Here is an 8,663-nt window from a genome sequence, read left to right on the forward strand (position 1 = left end):
GGACCCCAACGTCGGGCCAGCGGCAGCTGCGAGGCGGTTCTGGCAAGAAAATTGCTCATATCACCGTTGTTACCTCTACCAGCAGCTCAGTATTGGTCAGCGATCCTCAAAAATGACACTTTTTTCACATTTCTTGTACCATGGTTAATTATTTACGTCAAGAACACTCCTTAGCTCGCTTTTATGACGTCGGCAGACGGTATCCAGGCTGGCCGACCGGCTGGCAGGCACGGTGTACTTCACGTCCGCACAAAACAGCCATGCTACCAGCAAGGATGCTTCCTAGATTCGAGATACGGCAGCATGACTGTACTAAAAGTGGATCTTTCGGCAACGACACTGCCTGCGGCAACGCCGGGCGACGACCTGCGCGCTGGTCCCAGACTGCCCTAGTCGTCGCTAGGCCTAAGCTGGTTTCACATCCGACTCCGCAGCTGAGGGCGCTTCGGGACTGGCCTGCGCTCAGAAACGTGCTCCGCTCGGCACCCCTTTACTGTGAACTCGTCCCACAATAAAAGATATGTTCGATTTCCACGACGTCTTCAGCAACAGAGCTAGCAGACGGCAAGCGAACCGCACCAGGTTTCAGCAGCACAAAACCGGCTATGGGATGAAATTTGCTTGCATCGCAGTCATCACTTCTATCAGGAACTCGGTATTTGCCAACGATCGTCAGAAACGATGCATTTAATTTTGATATTCATATATCCCAGGGTTTGCTATGAACGTGAACAAACAATACTGTCGCGTTCTTCGGATGCCGGTGGTCGGCACGAAGACTGGCGCAGGCCGCCCGGCTCCAAGAAGTGCGCCCTATTTCATCAAGACGCTGCCGCTCTCCGGGCTCGCATTGGCTGCCGCTTCCCGTCGTTGCGTTTGTCGCGAGCGGCTCGCCGTTGACATCTAGCAGGCCGGACGCAGGCGACGAGCTGCAATCGGACGCTGCGACGCTGTTCGCAACGGCGCGCCGCAAACCGAGCGAGTGGCGGTTAGCAGCAAATGCGGCTCGCTGGTGCGTCGACTGCGCTCACGCGGCTGTGCCCCGCTCATCATACGTCATTGTATTTTGGTATGACGTCACTAAAACTTTAATTTGTTTACCCCCTTGTGACGTCAGCGTTGATGGCGCTAGCGATGGGTCTAGATCGTGAGAGTGAGCATTTAGGTAATCTTTGGAACCGAATTAAAATATTTTTTAAACGTTTGTTGCGTCCAACACCTGGCTGTGAGTGCCCTTGCATACATAGGAATCCCATAGCAGGCTTTTTATAGCTTCAAAATTTGGTGTCTCCACCCCTTTAAGCTCAGTAGCCCAAAGCATTTGCCGCTGACCAGTACTGTGGAGAGGAGAATCGATAAGCTTGGGGGATGTGTACATCACAAGAAGTTTATTTCACGGGTCCTGCAAAGCTAAATCAAGCGCGGAATTCTCAATGCAGACCCATTCAGTCCTTCTTCTAACAAATCTCAGAAGGATCCGCGTTCGAGGTCAAGGTGCACCTGCTGACCACTGCCCAATGAACATTAAAACTCCCACAGACGTCCTGCGGACGTCTAAGGCGTCTTTAGGACGTCTCATGGGCGTCCAAAGGAGTTTTAGTGTCCATTGGGTGCATGGTGGCTATAGGTACGACTTCTACGAGGCGAATGAGGAGTGGCTAATTCTTGTGTACCCTCAATTAGAGCTGCATTACCTCCGAGCAAACAGGGGTCTGCGCAGAAGAATTTTTGATATACTGTGGGCGGGTAAGAAAAAACTTCAAAAAATGCCATTTTTTTTCAAAGACAAACTAGGCTGAATCGTGTTTCTAGACAGCTAGAAGCGTCCTAGGCGAAAAGTGGGAAACGCAGACTTTAAACTTCATGCGCGTCTTACCTGTATCTTGAGAGGCTCCCTATCACAATGCCCACGCGGTTCGAAACACGTCACTTTCCATTTGTAAAACCAAATACATTTTACTTTCATTCCAGTAAAGTTCCACAGGTTCTTTATCTTCCTTCGCACCAGGGGTGCCCCGCCAGAGGCGGTTTATCTAACGTGAAGACTGAAGCTTGATCTCTGCACCGGGGGTGCCCCGTCAGAGACGGTCTTGTGATCAGTTGAGATGCAGGGATAAAAAAAGGCAATAACTGAAGATTTATACACAAATATTTACAGAATACACAAGTTAGATACAACGGCAAAAAGACAAACATCAAAAAGGGTGGATCTGGCTAACACTAGGGGAGGCCCCTACTCGGCATAGCCGAAGATGCGTAGCATCTCACCTTAGCTCAGAACCTCGCTTCCGGCTCCGGGGCCCAGTTTTAAAGCCCTAAAGGCCCGGCCCACATTCCGTAGCACCCAATCATTCTACATTCTTCATATCATTGGCTAATCGAGAGCATGGTCAGCCCTCCAACTACCGTAGGGTAACACCCTTTCCAGAAAAACAAACGCACGGTCGTGCCAGCATGTGCAGCAACACCACCTAGACGAACTTAAGGCCTCTGCGCTGAGAGCTGACGTCACAGCAACGTCACAAGGATGAGGCCGGTGTCGCGACGCGGCTCTGCTCCTCTAGAGCGGGCGCGCATCGAGGCACCCTAGCCGTGGAAGTCGCGACGGGGCGCGAGAAATCGGTCTGCCCCAAGCATGCCTTCCTTGAATTCCTAGACGGGAATCGGGAAGCCACTGCACGTGGCTCCGGCAGGAGCGGTCAGTCGCCTTTCGTGTCCGATGGTGTGTTCACGGCTTATTTGGCTGCCGTCTATTTCTTCTGTGCGCGAGTGCTGTGATGACGCTTCGACATTAACGCAAAAATGCCGAACAAATGTTGTGTGCCTCAGTGCCGAGGTAACTATAAAACGGGACCAAAGGTTCATGCGTTTAAGTTCCCGCAAGATAAAGCGCTGCAGCAATCATGGATACGTGCCATTCCACGGAAAAACTTCGTCCCTTCTGAGCATTCCAGGGTAAGAGATGAATAATTTTTTCCATTCGTCCTCTTTTGTAGCTTTTAATTGTAGCACCGCCAAACTTGCAAAACGTTTTGGGTACTGTTACGTTCTGTGCGAGCCGAGTGAGACGCGCGCCGGCGTTCTGGGCCAGGGGAGTGAGACGCGCGCCGGCGTTCTGGACCAGCCGAGTGGGACGCGTGCCGGCGTTCTAGGCGAGCGGAGTGGGACGCGCGCCGGCGTTTGGGGATGCTATACAAACGCCACGGCTGAGCGCTGCGCCGCTCTTTCCTGCCCGTCTGCCAAGTTGGAATAAAGGCGTTCCAGACAACCTTCGGTGTCGCCGCTTGCTCGTCCGTCGATTTGCCCGAAACGTAACAGTACCTTCTAAATGTGTATTTAATATTTGATCCCGGTTTCTTATTTGTAGCAGGCTGTTACTTATATTAGACAAATATTTCTTTTTTAGGTCTGTGAGCATCACTTCACAGACGACGACATCGTGCGAGAGGCGTCATATGTCGGCGATGCTACAGGTCGAGTGACGACAGCAGAGTTATCGCATCTGCGCCTTCGGTCAGGTGCAATTCCATCATTATTTCCAGGCTGCCCTAGTTACCTGTCAAGCACAAAGACTTTAAGAGAGGAGCCAGAGGCGAAGCGAACACGCCTGGAAGCTGCTTCAATGCGAAGAGGAATTTCTGAGTCAATTCAGACATTTCGCAATGCCGAGGAAGCGGGCAAAATCACCACCTTAAGGGAGCCCGAACCAGCGCCGTCTAGTCACCGAACTCACATTACAGCTGCTTGCAGATCAAGAGTCATCAGATTTTGACACCTGCGAAGATGGGCACACAGTTGAGCTTCTGTTGAAGCATGTGTTGTGGAGCAGTACTAACATTCTGCTCAAAAACTTCAGCCGCAAGCTCAACGATGATGTAGCCGATGCAAATGCTAAGGCTAAGGAAAGAAAAGCTGCAACGCTTTCAAGGAAGTGAAAAGTTGTTTGTTTGTTTGTTGGACTTTTAAATGTATATATTATTCCGCATCAAGAACAGTGTTACTATAATCGAAATGTAAATATATGTTTTGTACCTGTAAATCTCTCCACTGATGTCTCAACTTGAGTAAAAACAATCTTTTGCAGCCAACTGTGCTGCCGCCTCATATCCTCGCGCAGTAAAAAAGAAACATACATGCTCCTCGGAAAAACCGGTGAGGCCCCATCCCTGTGACGTCACTGGAGGAGCACTGAGGCCTTAAGTTCGTCTAGGTGGTGTTGGTGCAGAGTAGAACGTTCTCTCCACCACAAAATAAAAACTAACACAAATAGACATTCGTGTCAGCACGTGCGCGAATCGGTACCGCGGGGCGGGGTGGACACCCGTACTTCCCGGCGCGTTCGCGAGCGGCCGCGTTCCAAGAAAGGAGACGCTCCGCTTTGAGTGCCCCCAGCCGCGTTCCAATGACCCCCACGAACGCCACCGATCCCTTACACGCCCTTCCCAAGATTCTACAAAGGGCTCAAATGCCACTTTTAGAATTATAACAAAGGGATCGGTACGGGTCACAAAACCACCCTGTGGGTGACATGCCGCAGCTACACCACGAACAAAACCAAAAACAAAAAAATGCACACGGGCACCAACACAACATTACGCAAAATGCACACTTAAATACACACAGTGGCATGCTTGTCGTGCGCCGTAACACAGCGTCCAAGTTGGTGCGTTGCACCCAGTTCACCAGCATGCACACCCGCGTCCTGCTCGACACACACACACCGACACTCGCAACTAGAGCGTTCAGTAGCACTGATACGGGGTCCGAAAGCGGCCACGTGAGCCTCCTTGGTCGCACCGAGCGTTCCTGTGTGAGTTCGAGCCACCACGCGTCTCAACCGACACGATCAACGCCCAATGGCTACTATGCTCATTAGGCCGGTGCCACAGCGGGGCAAGAATTCAAAAATTGCTGCCCTCCAGGATCGAAAACAACGTCCTGATCCTCGATAAGTCCAAATACTTCAGCACGCGACGCACTTGAGGGCAAGCTTTCTCCGGCGCGCCGGTTCGAAACGAGTACTGCGTGAGGAACATAGTCCCTGTCCAGCCTAATCATATCAGTGCGGCCACTTTTGCCACACGTGATTTGGCGTTCTGCAGCACGGGACGTACTGTTCCCCGCGCCGACTTCCACCGTGAAAGCCACGCACCTGCCTCCTGTTACTCTGCCTCGCTTGGAGCCATTTGCCCCGTTTCTGCTCAGGTAAACACTGGAATTGCCGCAACCTCCTTGATCGGCGCTTGCCGGCTTCGTGGCATCTTCTAACTCTGAGGCTGCATGAGACCCCTCGCAGTGAATTGACCCTAATTTGCCTTGTGGCAAGTCCACACTCATTTCCGGGTCCTCAAATGACCTGGCCGGACACACATCGGGTGCGTTCGAGGATTGCGCGGCGCTCTGCCCGGTCGGTCCAGCAGGCCCACCTCCGCTCTCTGCCTCGGATGGAATGTCCATGCCATCACAAACGCCAAGGGGCACTTCACGCCCTATGCCCGACACAGCATGCGGTTGCTGCAACGCTAGGTTTCCCGCTGCCACTATCTCGCCGATCTGATGTCTGTCGTCGCTGGTCGTTTCACGCTGAACAAACTGCACTTTTTTGCAGCTTGCCTGAGACTGAGTTTTTATTCCTGAACTCGCGTCCTCGTCCCTGGTCTTATCTGAGGTAGAGCTAACCTCTGCAGATTGATCTTCGGAGTGCGCGTTCACCGCCTCTAATACCGCGACGCTGCGTTCCGTCACGATACTTTTTTCAACTGCGGTTCCAGCTTCGCAGAAATCTGGCTCGGAGCAGTTCTCCCTGGCTAGTTGACTAGCTCTCCTAGACTCTTTGAGCTTAGCCAGCTCGAGCTCTAGCTGCTGGCGCCTTGCTTCTAACGCCTGCAAATCCGGAGGTTTTTCCTCGCATTGCGGCGCCTTTCCTCCATTCACTTTTGCAAGCTCAGCCTGATAATAAGCCAAGCGCGCCTTCGCCAGTTCTACTCGGTACTTCACATCAAGTGAGGGCCGGCTTGGATAGCTTTCCATACCGCCTTCCGTACCCATCAGCTGTCCTACCGGCTCGAACACAGGGACGTGAACAATGCGACCAAGGAAACTCACGGTTTCGATGCGTCGATCCGCATTGCCAGCTCCTTGGCGTCGGAGTCCACCGCCACTTCCCCGGACGCTGCGATGAGCTGTCGCACGCCGCTGGTCCGCCGCCGGTGACCAAGTTATCGACGCGCTGCTTTTCTGGACCGTATGCAGTCTCGAGTCGCTGGACTACTGCCGTGGTCCTTGCATCCTTGCCGCCGTCTCTCCGCAGGTCCGTTCTCGAACGCTGACCTGTTACCTTGTCGCCTTTCTCCCTGCCTTCAAGTCTTCTTCCTGCGCCGTCTTCCGATGCATGGCCGCAGGATCCTCGTCGACTGCGCCAGTAAAGTCCAGGTTCTTCTTCTTCCTCGCACCAGAGGTGCCCCGCCAGAGACGGTTTGTTCCAACTGGAAGACTGAAGCTCGATCTTCGCACCAGGGGTGCCCCGTCAGTGACGGTCTCTTGATGAGTTGACACGCAGGGGTAAGGCGAACACTTGAAGGTTTATGTACAGCAATTTACATTACATCAAGTTCAGGCACTAGAGACATATTAAACAGCAAAGAGATACACAACAACAAAAAAGGTGGAACTGGCTAATACTAGGGGAGGCCCCTACTCGGCGTTGCCGAAGATGCATAGCATCTCACCTTAGCGCAGAACCTCGCTTCCGGCTCCGGGGCCCAGTTTTAAAGCCCTAAAGGCCCGGCGCACATTCCGTAGCACCCAATCATTCTACATTCTTCATATCATTGGCTAATCGAGAGCATGGTCAGCCCTCCAACTACCGTAGGGTAACACCCTTTCCAGAAAAACAAACGCACGGTCGTGCCAGCATGTGCAGAGTAGAACGTTCTCTCCACCACAAAATAAAAACTAACACAAATAGACATTCGTGTCAGCACGTGCGCGAATCGGTACCGCGGGGCGGGGTGGACACCCGTACTTCCCGGCGCGTTCGCGAGCGGCCGCGTTCCAAGAAAGGAGATGCTCCGCTTTGAGTGCCCCCAGCCGCGTTCCAATGACCCCCACGAACGCTACCGATCCCTTACAATTCCCTTAGTCGAAGCTACATTATCTACCCCTTTAGGCAGTTAGGAAATTTGGCTTTCCGCTCACCTCAAGTACATTTTTGCTTCTCCTGTACTGAAGTATGTATACGTTGGCGGTTCTGGTGCTGAAATTGTCGGTTGTGGGAATGCGCTGCTTGCTTCCGTCCGTCTGGAGCCGAAAGCCGAGGGTATCGTTCAAAATCTCAATTTCGGCGTACGAGTCATCGGCGTCGGGGGGAACTCCTAGCCTGAGAGGGTAAACTCCTCTGAAAACAGACGGAGTAGATAGGAAATAAATGGAGAGGGCATCGCATCAGACACTGATGATATAAATTTGAAGATACGTGTATCTAATACATCGTTTCCAACTTCATTTAACTTCATTTATCTTCTCCTTAAGAATCCGAAAGCACGTTTAACAATTCATGAGCAACGTTTGCTTGGGGGCTAGTTTGTTTATGTTTTCAGGGCGGGATTCTTTTTAATGAGAATTGCATGTTGGGGGGGGGGGGGGGAGTGAAGTTTAACTTGATTTCGGGGACGGGCCCCCTTGGACCTCAGCCCCCCCCCCCCCTCCCCCGCCCTTGGATACATGCCCGCGCAGGGTGCATGACATAAAGGAAGGATTCGGTTTGACCATAAGATACATAATCAGAAGGAGCTGTTAAGCGGAAATAGAAATCGATACTTTATCTCTCATAGCTCTTCTGTGCAAACTTCATTTGAATACAATGTCTTTTAAGCCAAAGCGGCTGAAGATTAGGTACAATGACCGTGTGAAGGTTGAAATCAAGCAATCATGAATAATGAACTGCAGGCGACAAGGGAGGAACAATTTACTGACGTCCTTCAGAGTGTAATTAATGCCACCCTCTCGCTAAGAGTTTTACTAAAACGGTTTAAATCAGTTAGTTTTTATTCGAATGGGATTGCATTGAGCGGGGATGTCGTTTAGGCAGATGTAGCACAACTTCACTTAAAAATTCAACCTGTTTTCAGGCGAATCGTAAATGACGGTAAGCGTAAGAAATTTCAGGTAAACACTAGAAGATTTCGATAAGGATAAAAATAGTATAGCTCACAAAAACTTACTGGCTGGTTCCTAGGTATTGAAAGACCACTGTGAAGACAGAATGTTCTTGCATAGGGCAGGGCAAGTCCGCTCTGAAATCTGCTTTATTGGCGTCGGTACCACCCTGGAAGACAACGCATAACGCTTATGCAGGGAAATTCTTTTGCGTTTCCGAGGTGGGAGTTTTGATAGGATGCACTACAGTTTCCTGTGTTTTAATTCATGTAACTCGCTCGTATATCCGTAATTCATCCCAGCAAAATGTTTGCAAACGACATAATATATTCATTACGCTTTTCATAGGGGATGTGCGAATATTCGAAATTTTCGCACAGCGAATCGGATGTCGTCCTATCCGATTCTCAGAATGAATGAAAAAGTGAATCTTGAAAATTGTTCGACAGAAACCGAATATGATCTCAAATATTTATCGAATAAATAGCACAAATTTCTAAAAAAAG

At 51.0% G+C, this 8,663-nt stretch overlaps 1 protein-coding gene and 1 long non-coding RNA gene across 2 annotated transcripts in view; one reads left to right on the forward strand and one right to left on the reverse strand.

The window, feature by feature from the left end:
- The window catches only part of LOC149362885 (uncharacterized protein T19C3.4-like), a 38,423-nt gene extending 30,127 nt beyond the window's left edge, over positions 1–8,296 (reverse strand). The window contains exons 1-2 of the transcript XR_016288536.1: positions 8,223–8,296; positions 7,198–7,396 (exon numbers count right to left, since the gene is read on the reverse strand). The gene's annotated coding sequence lies outside the window, so the exon portion shown is untranslated. The remainder of the gene's footprint in view (positions 1–7,197; positions 7,397–8,222) is intronic.
- Positions 2,467–3,897, forward strand: LOC149362891 (uncharacterized). Its single transcript, XR_016288535.1, has 2 exons — positions 2,467–2,955; positions 3,407–3,897. It is a non-coding gene; the product is annotated as an uncharacterized LOC149362891 (long non-coding RNA).
- Positions 8,297–8,663: the final 367 nt, after the last annotated feature.

Source organism: Amblyomma mixtum, chromosome 2 (genome assembly GCF_055824585.1).
Source record: "Amblyomma mixtum isolate Tamu chromosome 2, ASM5582458v1, whole genome shotgun sequence".
Taxonomy (NCBI): Eukaryota; Metazoa; Arthropoda; class Arachnida; order Ixodida; family Ixodidae; genus Amblyomma; species Amblyomma mixtum.